Consider the following 15,672-nt stretch of genomic DNA (forward strand, 5'->3'; position numbering starts at 1 on the left):
AGGCCTCTGTTCTCTGCTCCGTTTTATCGGGACCCTCGCAGAGGTCTGAGCACAAACCTGAAGGCTTTCTGGAGTCGAACCTCAGGGGAGAGACAAGAATACACAAACAGCTTTCTTTCTTTCTTTCATTTTCTTTTTTTTTTGAGCAAAAAGAAAATCCTCAAACTGAAATGAGGGAATTCCACAAATTACTGATTGTCACAAAGTAATCCTGTTTCCATTGGCTGTAATATGAAACGGTGTAAACATGAAAATAAACAGCTAATGTGGATGCAGCTTACAAGCAGAGGCTCTGTTCATTTGAGATATACAGCAGCAGCAGCAGCAGCAGCAAAGCACGGCTTCACATCACGACTAAGGAAGCAGTGTCACCAAAACTCAACGCGTTTCTACAGGAAATCTGCTGTCACAAGCAGAGATTTAAAAAAAAAAAAAAAAAATCTTTTTTTACCTTCTTGCATCATTTTACTTCAGCTCATTTTTTTTTGTATGTGCAGCCCTTTTCTAACCAATTTCCCCCCCTCCTCTTGATCTAATGGCAGCGTTCAGGGTAACATTTCTGCTCTAAGGAAACTGATGCATATTTAGGAGCCAGTTTATCTTCCCATCTGTGCGCAGGCTTTTATCTGCCGTCTGCTTCACACACTGTAAGCCACACGAGTGCACGGAAATGAGTGACAAGCATATCATCTTGATTGCATCTCGACGCTATTACCTTATGTTTGCCAAGAGCTCAGGTGACAGATGGGAGTGGGGAAAAAAAGGTGACATTGAATTTTTACGCACCTGTGCCCTGCGCCCGCGCAGACGCTAGGTGGCGCCAGCTGAGAGACGACTCTGCGGGGGCAACGAGGAAAGTTTTGAGACGCGAAGAGTTTTGCAGATGCATGCGAGGGGCTGACTGCATGTATTCCCGGTTAAAAGAAGATCAGCTCGTAAGAGCAGAATGTCTCCGCGCATTCATTGAACAACTTGTGTTAAATGCTTTAGAATATCCAAAAAAGAGATTCCAGCAAATCCAAACCCGTGACAAATTGTTTTCAGCCACAGCGGCTGTATCACAAATTAATGTGTTGTTTAGCTCATTGAGTATGTGTAACAACACGGGCCAGAATTGCCTCATAGTCATTTCAGGTTGGAATAATCAGCACCCCCCACTACATAAAAAAAAAAAAAAAAAAAAAAAAAGGGAGGAGAGAGGGTGGCATTTATTTGAGGGCTCTCCATTCTTCTTTCTTCTCCTCCTGCGTCTCACCGGGTATCAGTTTGTGTTGCTCTCAGCTTGCCTGCATCAGATGGCTTAATGCTGTATGTACAGTGTGGCCTATCTTCAAACCAAACAGGAGCCCTGATCGCACATGGCCCTGCAGCGGTGTCTCAACCCCCCCACACCCCCAACCCACACCCCACACCCCCAAGCCCCTCAAGCCTCAGCCCCGGCCTGCTCCTCTGCACAGAGGGCAATAAAGACACAAGACGGATTAGTGTTGTGTGCCTAACAAAGTGGTTGCCAGAGAGTGAGAGGGCCGTGCCCATGGGCGCAACCACGAGCCCCACTCTGTCGAGACCCCCCCCCCCCCCCCCCATCCTCGCCTCCCCCTGCTCGGGCATCCCTAAGGTCCGGGCTCTCTCAGGGAGCTCTGCGGATGTGTGATAGACTCTGAGTGGGTGAATTCGTGTTGATGCTAAGGAGGCAAGAGGACGCAGACAGATAATCCCAAGCTTAAGCAGCAGTGTGGTAACATAGTTTCCCCCTTAAAACAAGGGAACATGTGTGCAAACGGTTAATTCAATCGCGCGTCCGTGCTGTCGCATTTTCTCCGAGAAGAGATTCCCACAAAAAGTTCTGACGCCTGACAAGCTGGACCCTTAAAACTGTTTATCCTCCGCCTCGTGGTCCGGTACAAGTTTAACACCGCGTCTTTCCGTGTCGATTCAACCCTCTGCAAATCCAGAGGAGAAAACCCCATCTGAGCTCAGGCCGGCTAAAGGCCTCATGAATACCTCTCCCACCATAACCGCGGTGTGCTTATACAAAGAGAACACCATATAATTGTACATGTGTGATAAACAGAGAGGCTGCGGTCTCTCCGGCGTTGTCACATTAGATAGGAGTGTTGCATGTGTATTTGCTGCGGTGGAGCTGTGTGTGAAGGTGCGGGAGCCTCTTGGCTTGATAGAGAGCCGTGTACGGAACAGGACAGGTGAAGCAAACAGCTGCTTCCCCCCCGTTTTCCCCTAAAAAAAAAAAAAAAAAAAAACTCACCGTGACAGATCGGGCCATGACTCTCACACATAACGGGCCCGGCTTTTCACACGGTAGCTGTCTCAGGCCACGTTGCTCACGTCCTTTAGATGGTCCCCCCCTTTCGTTTTTCTTTTTTTTTGCGTTGGGCAGTAAAGAAATTTCTGCCAGAAAGTGGAGAACATGCAGACATGTGGTGCCGATTAATGCTCCTTTTCTCCTGCCTTCCGCCTGCAGTCCCGGCGGTGTACGGTGCGCTCCATCCTGTCTGGTGGGTTCTGGGTCCTCCTTCGCTCCTCAAAGCTCCTCGTCTTTTACTTCTGTCACGCCAGCCTGCGGCGTGAACCGCTGCGCACTGAAGACGGGCCAAGTTCTGCTAATACCTGGCTAAGTTTACATGTTCATTCACACTTGATTATCGGAGGGAAGCCCCGGGTTCCCAATGGTTTCAGCATGTCGGGACAAAGAAGAGCGATGAATATCCAGGGCTTTGCCAGAGTATCCGTACCGATTGAACTTTTGAACATTGTGTCACTTTATAACCTCAAGCATTCAGCGTAGCTTGTTGAGAACTGTGAAGCTGGAAGGAAATCTATAGTTTTTAAATGCACCATCCCCATGGAGCGACATGGTGGTGGCAGCATCATGCTGAGGGTTGTTCTGCACAGTAGAGTTTGACTGAAGACTGATATTGCAACTCACCCTGGCAGTGGCATGGCGTGGGAAAGCTTCTCTTCTGCAGGGGGCTTGAAGCTGGACAGAGGAAGATGGATCTAACAACTTACAGTGGAAAACCCTTTTAGAGGCTGCCAAAGACTCGACTCTGGGACTGAGGTTCACTCTCTAGGAGGACGATGACCTTAAACACAGTTGTATCTATGACAGGGCAGTTTAGACCACATGTGTTTAGAGTGAAAGTGTGTTAATGTACTAAAATGTGCTAAAATGTGCTAAAATGTGCTAAAATGGTCCAGCCAAAGTCCACAGCCAAATACCTGGGCGGTTCTAGACCGAGGACAACAGGGACCAGTGCCGCCATAGAAATGGTCCTGGTCCCTGATATGGCCGCCGTACTGAAGACATAATACTAAATTAATTCCTTATGATGAGATGTGCTGGCTAAGAAACCAATATTGATTGGTCTCTTGAACCATTTTTTTTTACATTTACAGTTTTACTTAACAATGATTTAAAAATTAAGGTGTTGCACTTTTAGCTTTAGCCATATGGAGATAGTATCACCGTTTTCATCTGCTAGGTCAGGTGTCTGTATCCTGCAGTTCCAGAGTAGCTCTTTGGCTCACTTAATATTTTAAACGATGAAAAATTGCCCTGTTTTTTCTTTTTGTTTCATCCTTTTGTTCTATACCCCCATTAAAAAAAGCACCCAAATCTGAGTTTGACTTCTTTTGCAAAAGACAACAAAAACACATTTCAGCCTCTAGTTGTGCAAAGCTGGTTTTTAACTCACCCCCAAAAGATGTGCAGCTGTAATTGCACTAAAGATGATTCTACATACGATTGACTCGGGGGACTAAATTCAAACACACGGCAGCGCATTCCAGATTTCTGTTTGTAAAACAGAAAACTGAAAACAAACATTACCTCGATGCCAGAAAATCCCACAGGAAAACATCACTGACTGCGGCTGTGATGTAACTGGATGTGAAACAAATGTCGCAGCATTATTTAATGCAACGGAAACATTTGCCAGAATAGCGTAGTAGACTGAACGGAGTTCACGAGATTTTAAAAACGGCTTCCTGATTATATAATATATGACAACACCTTTTGTCTTTAACAACTCTCCATAATTTACAGTGCAACAAATGTGCCCTAAAGTTTGTTTGTGGTATTTTCCCTTCGGACCATGCTGCCATATCGCTGCATTGTCTGAACAACGTAAGGAAGCAGATGGCACAGCTTCTCGTTTTCATTCACCGCTACTAGAAACGGACGGTCTCCCTCTCAGCCACGTACCGTGGTGTTAAAAAGGCATGCAGGTGTAGTCTATTTTTACCTATGTAAGCCTTTATAGATTAACACAGTTTACCAGTCCAGGCTCGGCTTTCTGTACACCATCCGAACTCTGAAATTTACTGGTTTCCACCCGCTTAATCCTCCACTTTTCTTATATAAATACCTTTTACATTATCTGACTTAATGTCTGAGATGTTTCCAAACAATTTTCCATTAAAATTCCCCTGGAATCAGTATGAAAACATTCCTATAAAAAAAAAAAAAGATGAATTCTTTATTGTTGTTGAGCGAGGTATTTGCTGTGGGGGGTGTAATTTTTCAGGGTTTTTTTTTTTTTTGGAGGAGACAAATCACCTATAAATAAATCCTATGAGCTCTCAATTATGCATTTTTTCTCTCTCTCTCTCTCTCTCTTCCTCTCACCATTCCCACACGTTTGATTTCCACTTTAAAAGGAGAGCGATATATCCCTATGATTGGAAATGTTCAATGCACTTCTGGAAGTGGGTGCACTGTCCTGTGCAGATAAGGTTGCGAATGCGAGATCTGTCTTTCTGAAATAGAAGCCTGACAAACAGCGCTGTCTCTCCCAGACACAGTGGGAGAGCAGTGGGCTCAGATGGAAGTCTTTGAGACCGGCCTTTTTAATATTGGCGCCGCTGTAACATCAGTAAGGTGACATTTCGGCAGCACCATCAAGATCCAACAGTGGCCATGCTGCTTCGACAATCAATTATCCATGCATAACATCCCGCCAGTGTGTGCGACATGAATCAGTCCTGGACCAGGCTTCTCCTCTGCCTTGATTCTCAAGAAAAGAGGGACCTTTCATGCGACCCTTGAGAAAGAGAGAAATGCTCTGTGTGCTGATAAGGGAGCAAAGAGAGGGGCAGTTGAGGAGAATATATAAAAAAAAACCAGACAAATCAGGGCTGATATTTATTTGCATTATCTTAAAAGGAGCTCAAATTGGTTTCAATCCACTAACTGAGAATTGTGATCCAGAGTGCAAAATGACTGGATGCCTGTGTTGCGACTGAACAGACGGAGTACATTCTTTGTATTGTTGCCCAAGGAGAAGGAAATACATTTCATAGCAAATATAGCTCACATCAGGTTTTTGAGACCAGTTGAGTTGATATATGGAGCCATTATCAAGGCAATTGCTATGTGCAATTTACTCCCACAAATAACTGACAGTAATAACTTCTCTGCAGGATTTTTTTTTTCCTCAGAATAGTGAAAGCAGTTTTTTTTTTTTTTTTTTTGCTCTACAACCGCTCACAGTAAAGTGTCCAGGGTTATGTGCTGAAAGTGATACAACATTACATATTCCTCAGCTTTATTATGTTTTCATGCTTTCCATTAGAGCTGCAGAACATACCAAATAGCGAGCGTCATTGTACTATAAATATGTGCATAGCTGCAGTCCCAATGGATGTTTGGATGGGATATAACATTTTAGGGGCCCTGAATTAATGCTCTACATACAACTCATAAAGAATGGATGGGATGTAGGTACAATAGATAAAAACAAGAGAATAAGGGAAATTAGCATTTTTGAAGAAAGAGTTTGTTTTCCCTAAAATTATGCAGCCCTACTAACCATCTAATTTAGACCAAATGAGAAAACATACATTTTGATTGCTTTTACGCATCACAACAAACAAGAAATAAGTTTGCTCCGGTAAAATTACATCAACACTGAACTTTCTGGATCTCCATGCAACGAAATGTGCGATGGAAAACTAATGCTGCACTTTGCCTTCAACACACTGTTTTCCCATGGAAGCATGGCGGTGGTGGTATCATGCTGTGTTTTTTTTTTTTTTGCACAAGCAAGGAAGCTGGTGAGAGTCCTAAATTTGAGTCAATCCTGGAAGAAAACCCGCGAGAAGCATGTTTTCACACAATGGCACATTAAGATGTGGTTGTCTGAAATTTTTATAGGAAAGGAATTTGTTATAGAGAGGGAAAACAATCAAACAGGGCATTTTAATCTTTGTTTGACCTCTTTGGTCTAATGAAGATTTTATTGAAGACTTTATTGAGACTTTACAAAACTCCCCAGAAATGATGCTCATGCAGACCAAACTGACTAAATTAGTTAAACACTAAAACGCCTGTAAATGTATGAAATTAGCTTTTTCCATCTTCCAGGTCATGGTGAGTATAAAACTGAGCTCATATGATTTTCCAGAAAATAATGTCATCAGAATATCAGTATATGCACAACTCATATCCCAAAGGAATGCAGGTTTGTTTTCTTTGTTTCCTGTTGTATTGGATACAAATACAAATATATATTATCATTCTTTGACATGTTAAGACTTTAAATCAAATTCGGACAGAAAATGCAAAAATCTGATCCCAAAACTTCCTTTATTGCATATTTTCACATAATACTCATCGCATATGTGACGTTCTAATGGGGGCGTTTCAGTGCTGAAAATAAATTAGTAGAAGCCGGTGAAAAAAAACAACAATATAGTAATTTGAGTTTTCGTTAATATACAAACAAAACCTTTGGGGTGAGCAGCTCCTCCTACATTCATAGTGTACGATGGTTGCAAATGGTCCAGCTTTTGTTTCTTTCTTCTTTGACAGAAAACAAAAACAGGTCAACTTTCAACGTCATATTTTGTATTTTAAAACAGAAAAAAAAAATCTTTCTCAGTATTATATTTTTTTAATGGGCAAATGCTATTACCAAATCATGCACAGACCTTTAGGTAATCAAGATTTATTGTGGGACAATCCAGGCCTTATTTAATAAGTCTTATATATTCTGATATAGGGGCGAACTAAGTAAAAAAAAAAAAGAATTAGAGTTCTTTACCTCGCTACTGGATTTAAAGGTAACTTCTGTATTGCGTTGTTTTGTGACTCCAATAACCAATAGCAATTTTCACCAGGGATTTTCAAGGTAAATGATTCAGATTTAAATCTCCAGAATGTTATAAGAACTGAGGAATAGTGTTGAGCTGCAAAAACTGAGGAATGCATAGTTTTTTTTAATTAAGGTCTGATTAAAAAAATAAATAAATGTGAATTTCTGGATGGAACATATGTAAGGAGTCTTGTTTTCTTCTGGTCTGTTTTGATCAAAACCAACAACCTGATGGTGGTAGTTTATTGGCTTATCTTATTTGTCAGAGCTACTAAAAACAGAACAAGTATTACTCATCTTCAGCATCATTTTGTAGCATTGATGTTCCACAACGCTGTGCGGAGGGAGCATCACGTTGATGACATTGTGGAAACACAGTGGCACCTATTGCAAATAAGAAAAAACAAAAATCAATACTAACAAACAAACAAACTAGGGTCCAACACTTTTTTTAGTACTCCTGCTCCCATGCCTCCCATGTTGCCAACAACAGGAAACACCACTGGTGCAAAGCGCAAGAACGACGACTGAAATGTCACCCTAGTTTGAAGTCAGTAGACCCAGTCTGGAATATCAGCCTACACCCTGAACCCAGAGGCTTCCTCTTGTGTTTGACAAACAGCACCCCCCCCCTCTCTCTCTCTCTCTCTCTCGCTCTTCCACCTTCATTTCCATCTGTATGCTATCGCTTGGCTGTCAGCGGCCGGATTGGCCTGTAGTTCGCAGGATGAAAGGCAGGAAGAGATCCTGTTGAGTGAATAATCTCGCCAGTTTACAGAAGTGGAGTGGATGTCAACTTGACACTCTGTGAGCAGCACACAGATTTCGGGATTCACTGGCAATCCCATAGTCCCTTTAAGTCCAGACGTGTGAATGTGAAATCAATGGTACATCCATACAACAGTTTGTTTGCTGGACCCCAGAAAGGCTTTGTTACGAAAATACGAGCCGCGCATCCTTACCTCGTGGATTGAGGACACAGAAAATGGGGGGCTATAAACACGAGATTTGAGTGTGAAAATCTGGAAACATTTATTTTTATAGCCAAAAAAAAAGGCTTTGCAGGATGCAGGAACACCTATTTTACCCATATAAAAATCACAAACCCCGTTAGTGGTAATAGGAATTCTCTCTTGTGTAAAATTCCTAATTATATTCTGAGTGAATGGCTTGCCTCTAATTACCATACTCACCTGCGATGCTTTAAATCAAAAGTGTCACATCCTGCAGGTAAAGCTCACCGTTCGAGACATCTCCTTAGGTTTCTGCACACACCAGATGGCGTCACCATGACCTGCACCATGGGAGATATTCAAAAGGCTTCAAATGCATGTGCGTCAGCGGGCACATGCAACATAGCCGCCTGTGTTGGCACTGCCATCGCCCGCTCCGCTGTTTATTTGATATGCAAAGGAGCGCCGTGGAGCGGCTCCACGGTCTATGCTAAAGTACTTTACTCCTCACATAACCCAAAGTGGCAGCAGCAGCAACCAGGAAGAGCTCCAAGAGCGAGGTGGCTCCCTCTCGGTAATTTATAATGCACTTAACTCCCCTACCCCCGTTGATTGTCTGCATTACCCAGAATCAAACACGAGGCCAAAACAAATAAAAAAAAAAAAATGCCACTTTTTATTCAGCTTCCACGCCATGAAAAAGCACAAGTCTTTTATTTATTTTGCACGATCCTGCTCATTCACACCGAGGCCTGTGTGGAACTAAAACAAGGGATTACGATGAAGGAAAATAACCTTTAAGAAGCTGCGTATTGAGGAGGAGAAACATGAAAAACAAAGTTTAGGGCAGAAATAAAAACCCTATTCAGGTTAGATTTGGGCAGCAGAAGCTGCAGGGACCATGACCACGCCCTTCATGCTGTCCTGCCAGCCAGCCCCCTGTGCTTCATGGACTGCCCATCGCTCAGGGAGAAGCATGGAGGGAGCTGAGGAGGACCATTATTATTAAATGTGCTCAGTGGAGGCCCTCCAGGTAGCTCCCAGGATCAGACACAGGCAGAGCGGGAGGGGGGTTGTTTAGCTTAAGTGTTTTTTATTAGACTAGATGGAGAGCTAAACTCCGTAACAGAGCTTCAGCCCTTTCTCCCAGACAGGGGCCCTTTTCCCCCTTTTCTCTCTAAACAGGCACAAATCAAAACAACGGCCCCTCGCAGACAAGCCCTGCGAAAAACGCCATAGTCCCTTTTTTTTTTTTTTTTTTTTTGTTGTTTTTTTCACCTGGCTCAGATTTCTCCCTGTCAAAACACAATTACTCTTCAGTTTCCTTTAATAACCAATTCTCAGCCAATAAACGCACAATTGCTATAGCTGGAAACACTCTCTCGCATGTGCATCGGCACTTTAATAAGCTGCACAAACTTTGCTGCGGATGCCTTTTGTCTGTCTGCACCCTGGAGCCAAAGCAAGAAAAATTGCGAGCCAAGTTTGCGTCTGGCTCCACCTCTGCTCCTAAGTTCTTTTTTTTTTTTTTTTTTTTTTTTTCACACAATGCTGCATATTAGAGCCAGCTGGCTCGATGACATAACTTCCTCCTGCAGTTGCAACGATTGGGTGACATGAACATGTGTAAGCCTGCTTTTACACTGCCCATCACTGACACTCAAACACCGCAAACATCTGTTCACAACAAGGACAGTAAGCTGGGGGGGGGGGAGACCGCCCTCTGAGGCCCCTCCTGCGATAATTGACAACCAAGACCAGTTGGTATAAAAAGTCGAATTCTGATGAGAAGACTAAACAAAGCTGAAAGTATGCAGCACATGTCTTATATATATATATATATATATATAAATATATATGATGGAGATTATCTCTGAATTTCAGTCTTGCTGGACAGCTTTTATTGGATTTAGGTCTGGACTTTGACTGGACCATTGCAGCACATGATTATTGTTTGATCCATTGGGGCTCTGGCTTTATATTCTGCAGGAAGGCGAATTTATGCCCCTGTCTCAAGTCTTTTGCAGCTTAATCAAGGTTTTGTACCAGGATTGCATTGAATTTAGTATCATAAATCCTCCAATCAACTTTAAGCTTTCATTTCATCCTGTTAAAGTAAAGCATCCCCACTGCATGATGCTGTCACTACCATTTTTCAATTAAAGGTGATCACATCTAACATTAAAAATTAAAAATTTAAATTTGGTTTTATCTAAGTGGGGCACCTTCTTTTATGTTTGCTGTGTCCCTGGCATGGCTTGTGTTGAACTTTAAAGAGGACTTGGTTATTTCCTGAGTCTTTCTTCTTTTCACCATTCGATAAAAGCCTTTATTATTTATGATAATAGTTGTCCTGTCAACAGGTTCTTCTATTTCATATCTGTTATTAACTGAATATTCATGAGATAAACGCGTCTTCAAACCTCTTTTCTATCTTTACACTCAGTGCTTAAAGTGGGCCGGTACTCACCGGTTCGCAGGACCAGCACTTAAATCGCACCCCTCAGCGGACCGGAACTTTTTTTTTCAGCATATAGTGGGACTTTTTCGGGCTTTCCCCACCAGTCTGTCCCATATTTATAGGAAATTACAGTGAATACTCTCACTTATTTTTTTTCCACTTAAAGCACTGTTTATACTCAAATTAAAGGGATAGTTAAAGGGAGGTTCTCTACATTTTTATTATTGTCAAGACTTCCCTTACTTGTAGAAAGAGACATTAAACAGTGAGCTTGTTGAAAGAGTAGATCCATCCTCAAAGAAGTGGAAGCTAAGCAGATAGAGGCTGACTGGTGAATCCGCTGATTGTAAATTTCAACCACAAGACCTGCAGAGCACAGGAGCAACCATGTTTCATGTTTTCCTGCTGACTTTAAATCCTAAAGTTTCCTGCGTTTTCTTGGGGGAACTATGTTGTACTTGGGAGTTGCAGCTGACTGACGGGTTGACACAGCCGGGTCGAGCCCAAACTGCACAGGTCCACATGGAAGCTCAGTCATTGTTCGGCTGAGCAAAGAAGCAACAAGATTATTAAAGGTCTCTTGTGGAAGTTTAAGGCTGTTCATCATATCTGCCAACATAACATGTTATTTCCCACTAATGTCAGTTTTTTTTTCAAAAGTTTAAGTTCTAGGGGCATGGCTGGTTTTGCAAAGCATTGTAATTTAATCCTTCTGCTCAAAAAACGCAAAGGATCCGTTTTTAATCATCTTATAATATGAAGTCAGAATATTGGTGGTCAGGTGGGTCAGTAGCAGAGGAGGCTGTTAATCAGCCTCAGCTGTTTTGGTGTTAATGAAATTAAGAACAGTTGCACCAAAGGGGCAACAATAAAGTGACTAAATTCCTGTTCATGACCGTTTTTCAGTAGATGACCAGGTTCAGTGTTTCTGAACACTGAACCTGCCGGATCAGGTTTTTTAGTTTCAGTTTCTCTGTGACTTTGAACTGAGCCCAGTGTGGGTAAAATGTTTTTATTTTTCATCAAATGATGCGGCATGCTTTTGTTCCTAACATTGTACACATTACATATCAGTGCTGATATCCAGAATTTTTTTTACCCAATTGTGATCTAAATTAATAAACTCAGTGTTGAATTAAAGCATGTGAGTGTTTAGGAAAAGGCTCAAACTGGTTTTCTAAAAAGAAAGATTTTTAGCCACTGCACATAGGTCTATACTTTTGCTATGGCTGTGGTGGAGCGATGGGCACATATAAATGCGTATATGTATGTTTATAATGCACCATATAATGATTTATTTGCGTATTTAATGGACTTTGAGGAGTATGGACTCATGAGTAAAGCAGGAATCAGGAAGATTGTTGGTGCTCGTGACTCTAAGGAGAAGGGTTATTAATATATATATATATATATATATATATATATATATATATATATATATATATATATATATATAATTTTTGTATGTGTTAATTTCGCTGGATTGTCTGAAATGAGTAAAAAAATTATTCCTGTGTTTTTAAAGTGATCCCTGAAATTTTTTTGAGCCGTGTATTTTCCAGAAACCAACCTTAAAATGAAAGGTATGGGGAAACCCTTCTTCAGTCAAGTAATTTACCTCATCTCAACCCAGTTCTGTCATCAACCCAGAACCAAAAAAAAAAAGAAAGAAAACTTTTCCCAGCTGGTTCACCGCTGCTGCAGTTAAACGAGTGGGAACCACAGCGGACCCGACTGGGCGCTGAGACTAAAAGAGGGGGGAGACATAATTGTGCAGAGGGATGGATTCAGTTGAAAGATCCAGCTGTTAGGCCATCTGAACCCTGGGAAACTCTGATACTGTTTTAATGTATGTGTGATCACCTCGCCAGCACATCGCTCTGACTTATAAAGCCTCCACAAGAATGCAGGGAACAGGTGGAGGGGGAAGTTTGGCAAAGGGTGAAGAAAGGCTGCATGCCAGGTCACTTATTGCTGCCAACATTATGTTGTACTTTCAACCCTTTGGGTTTTCTTTCTTTGTTTGTCCTCCCGCAACAGAAAAAAAACATTTTTTATCTCATTAATTTTCCCACAGTCTCCTTTTAAAATCTTTACTTTTCAGAACTATAATCTGTGTTGCTGCCAGCTCTTGATATGTTGCATGCAGAAGGTCACACTGGTGTGGACAGGGGAAAAGATCACACAGGCCCAAAACAATAAAAGTGATTTTTTTTTTATCATTTTGGAAGGGAGGTTGTGATCTTTAACCTGCAGTTTAATTACTGTTTTTGTGTCTTCATTTAGTATAAATTTGAAAACATCAGACATCCTCAAACAAGAGTAAAAATCAATAAAGTAGCGCTCACTTAAACAGCTAAAATATCTTTATTTGCATAATTTTTCTGTCTGACTAACCATAAGCATGGTCGTCACGTCTGCTGCATCCTCTGCTGATGCATGTTTAAAGATAAACACAGCATAATAAGTGGCAGGTATGTTCAACAAAACATTTATTTCATGTGATGCATAAAATTCATTCATTCACTCTTCAGTTGAGGATCACAGCTCACATGGATTTTATGTCAGACAAAAGGAGCATTATAGTTGCAAGAGGTTCAGTTTTGTAAGTTTGATCCAGAATATGATGGACGATCCATGAGCTTATGAGTCATTGACTATTTGCTAATTTACTAGCTACAGTGCACTTCACGTATTGTTCCTTAGATCATATTTGCTGCCCTGGAGAAAGTTTTTTTTCCCTACTTTTACCCACTGATGTGGAGAACATGGTAAATTGTATAGGTCGTACTGCATGTGGAGAGCTGGGAGGGCTTAAGTGGTTTGACTGGACTGGACTCCATTTTCAATAATGTCATGGCAGATATTAAAATGACTGTTTCATGAACTTAGGAGCCATTGTTAGTTTGGGTTTGGCCATTATTCACATAGAGATGATGACATTTATCTAGAAAATGGCTTAAAACCTAAGTCATTGGCTATGTGTCCATTCAGGTATGCAAATGTTTGCAAAAGGACCGCACTGCAGTGGCCGGTCACCGACATTTTTACAATCAATGTTTGAAGTTCACACCAGAAGTTCAATGAAACTGCAAAAAGTATGTCGTATTAAATCAACTGACCTTAGGTTTGGGTTTCTCACCCACCAAAGTCTAACCTGACAACAGCCAGCTGCATGTCTCGCTCCGCCTAGCTCCACTCACATACATCTGGGACACCGCGATAGGAATTGCCTTTACTGAAGGCTGGGCCTTATCAAAAATTCTTGCATATGATTGGATAAGCCACTTGTCTGTCATCTTTATCGACGTGCTATTTCAACCACTCACACCGAAGCCAACCCGTGACGCTGATGAGACCGACGCAGGAAAAAATTTTATTTTATTTTTTTTTTATGTGTTTGCGGCTCTTGTGGCACGCATTTTATTGACAGTGAGCTGACAGGAGGAGGGGGGAAGGCAGGCGGCAAAGCGCCGCGGGTCGGAGTCGATCCCGGGCCGACCGCCATTGTTGTTGGAATCTCACGGTCACTCCTCCACTACGTCACATCCAGGAAACACCCGCCCTGCGTCCTGATTGGCCAGACCAAAAATTTGGTTGGGGAAATCACTTTCAATGAGCCGTGTCCCAGATGTATGTGAGTGGAGCTAGGCGGAGCGATACATGCAGCTGGCTGTTGTCAGGTTAACCAAAGTCAGGGTTACGGTTAGCCTTCAGGGGAGGGGATAAACTTCCGGTATTAAATTAAATGTATGTATTAAATCCACTTACCTCTCTGTTGGTCTCCGTATATTACATGAAGAAGAAGAACTTCCGACATTGATTGTAAAAATGGTGACGCCCTGCAATGGCAGAAAGGTACCTCGCCAATTTTGAGGGAACTTTTAAAATTCCACAAAAACAGAAAATGCAACTTAGACGTGTTACTATCTACTGGTTGGGAGTGAATCTGCCAGGCTACACAAAGCGCAATTTCAGCAAGGCTGTAATAAACAGGAAGTATAAGTTACAAACTAGCATGGACTACACAGAAAAAAAGCAGAGAGGATTTCAGGATTGTGTTGCTATTGGGCAGAAAGAAACACAATTATATGCACCTTGTGGGAATATCCGGGAAGACGTCAACAGCAGAAACAGTTGATCAGTCATGTGAGGTAAATGTTTGCTATGTCAAAACTTATTAGGGCAAAAAAATCTCCCGTTTTGTGCATTAAAAGCCAAAAACCACTGCAAGCGAGGTTTAATTATTATTATTTTTTATTTTTTTTGCAAAATTGAGGAAGTTATTTTGAATTAGCTTGTTTCCATCAACCTTTTCTAATGCAATACTTCAAAATGTGCATAAAAAACTTTGAAGGAAACACAGCCTGTGTGTACTTAATCATGTGCTTAACTTAGTGAATTGAGTTACTGCAATAAATGGACTTTTAACTGATATTCTAACTTATTGAATACGACTGGAACAAGCTAACAGAAAAGTAAGGCACCACATGAAGGAATAGTATTGCATTCACTCAAACTGCTGTAATATTGCTGCTTTCGACAGCGCTTTACTTTTCAATTAGTGTGTATTTCATCCTTAGTGTGTGTTTCACCCAGGAAGACCACTGGTGGCGTACAGCTGGGGTTCATAAAAGGCCGTTGATTTAAACTGCCGAGGTATTTCTGAAACTGGAGATGGTTAAAGACCATTTTGGTTCTGGTCCTTCTTGGATGAGTTTTCTGCTCCAGCCTCGAAGACCAACCGATTTAGATTTATACTAGATGAAGATGCCAGGAGAGTTGTGAGATATCAACCCGTTTGTAACCCTCCAACACAAGCTCGCTCCAGAAATCCTGAACTATCCCTTTAATGTGGTGCAATGCGGGTGCAGACCGTACAGCGCAGCGCGTGTGTGTGCGCGCTGACTTTTTTTTTTTTTCTGTTTCTGTAATGTTTCATTGAACAAAACAAACAGCCGGCCCCTCCATCCAGCTTTATCCATAACCTCTGAAATAGGACTTTATGTTTCATACAAACGGCATCTCAGTTACATCAATAATCCCGCAAATGAAATCGATTTCCCCTCCCGCTCGTCCAATTCTGATCACAGCTGGGTTCCCCATATGGAGCATTAATGGGGTGGAGCACCCCGAGCCTGAT

The sequence above is a fragment of the Fundulus heteroclitus genome, chromosome 20 (assembly GCF_011125445.2).
Source record: "Fundulus heteroclitus isolate FHET01 chromosome 20, MU-UCD_Fhet_4.1, whole genome shotgun sequence".
Lineage (NCBI taxonomy): Eukaryota > Metazoa > Chordata > Actinopteri > Cyprinodontiformes > Fundulidae > Fundulus > Fundulus heteroclitus.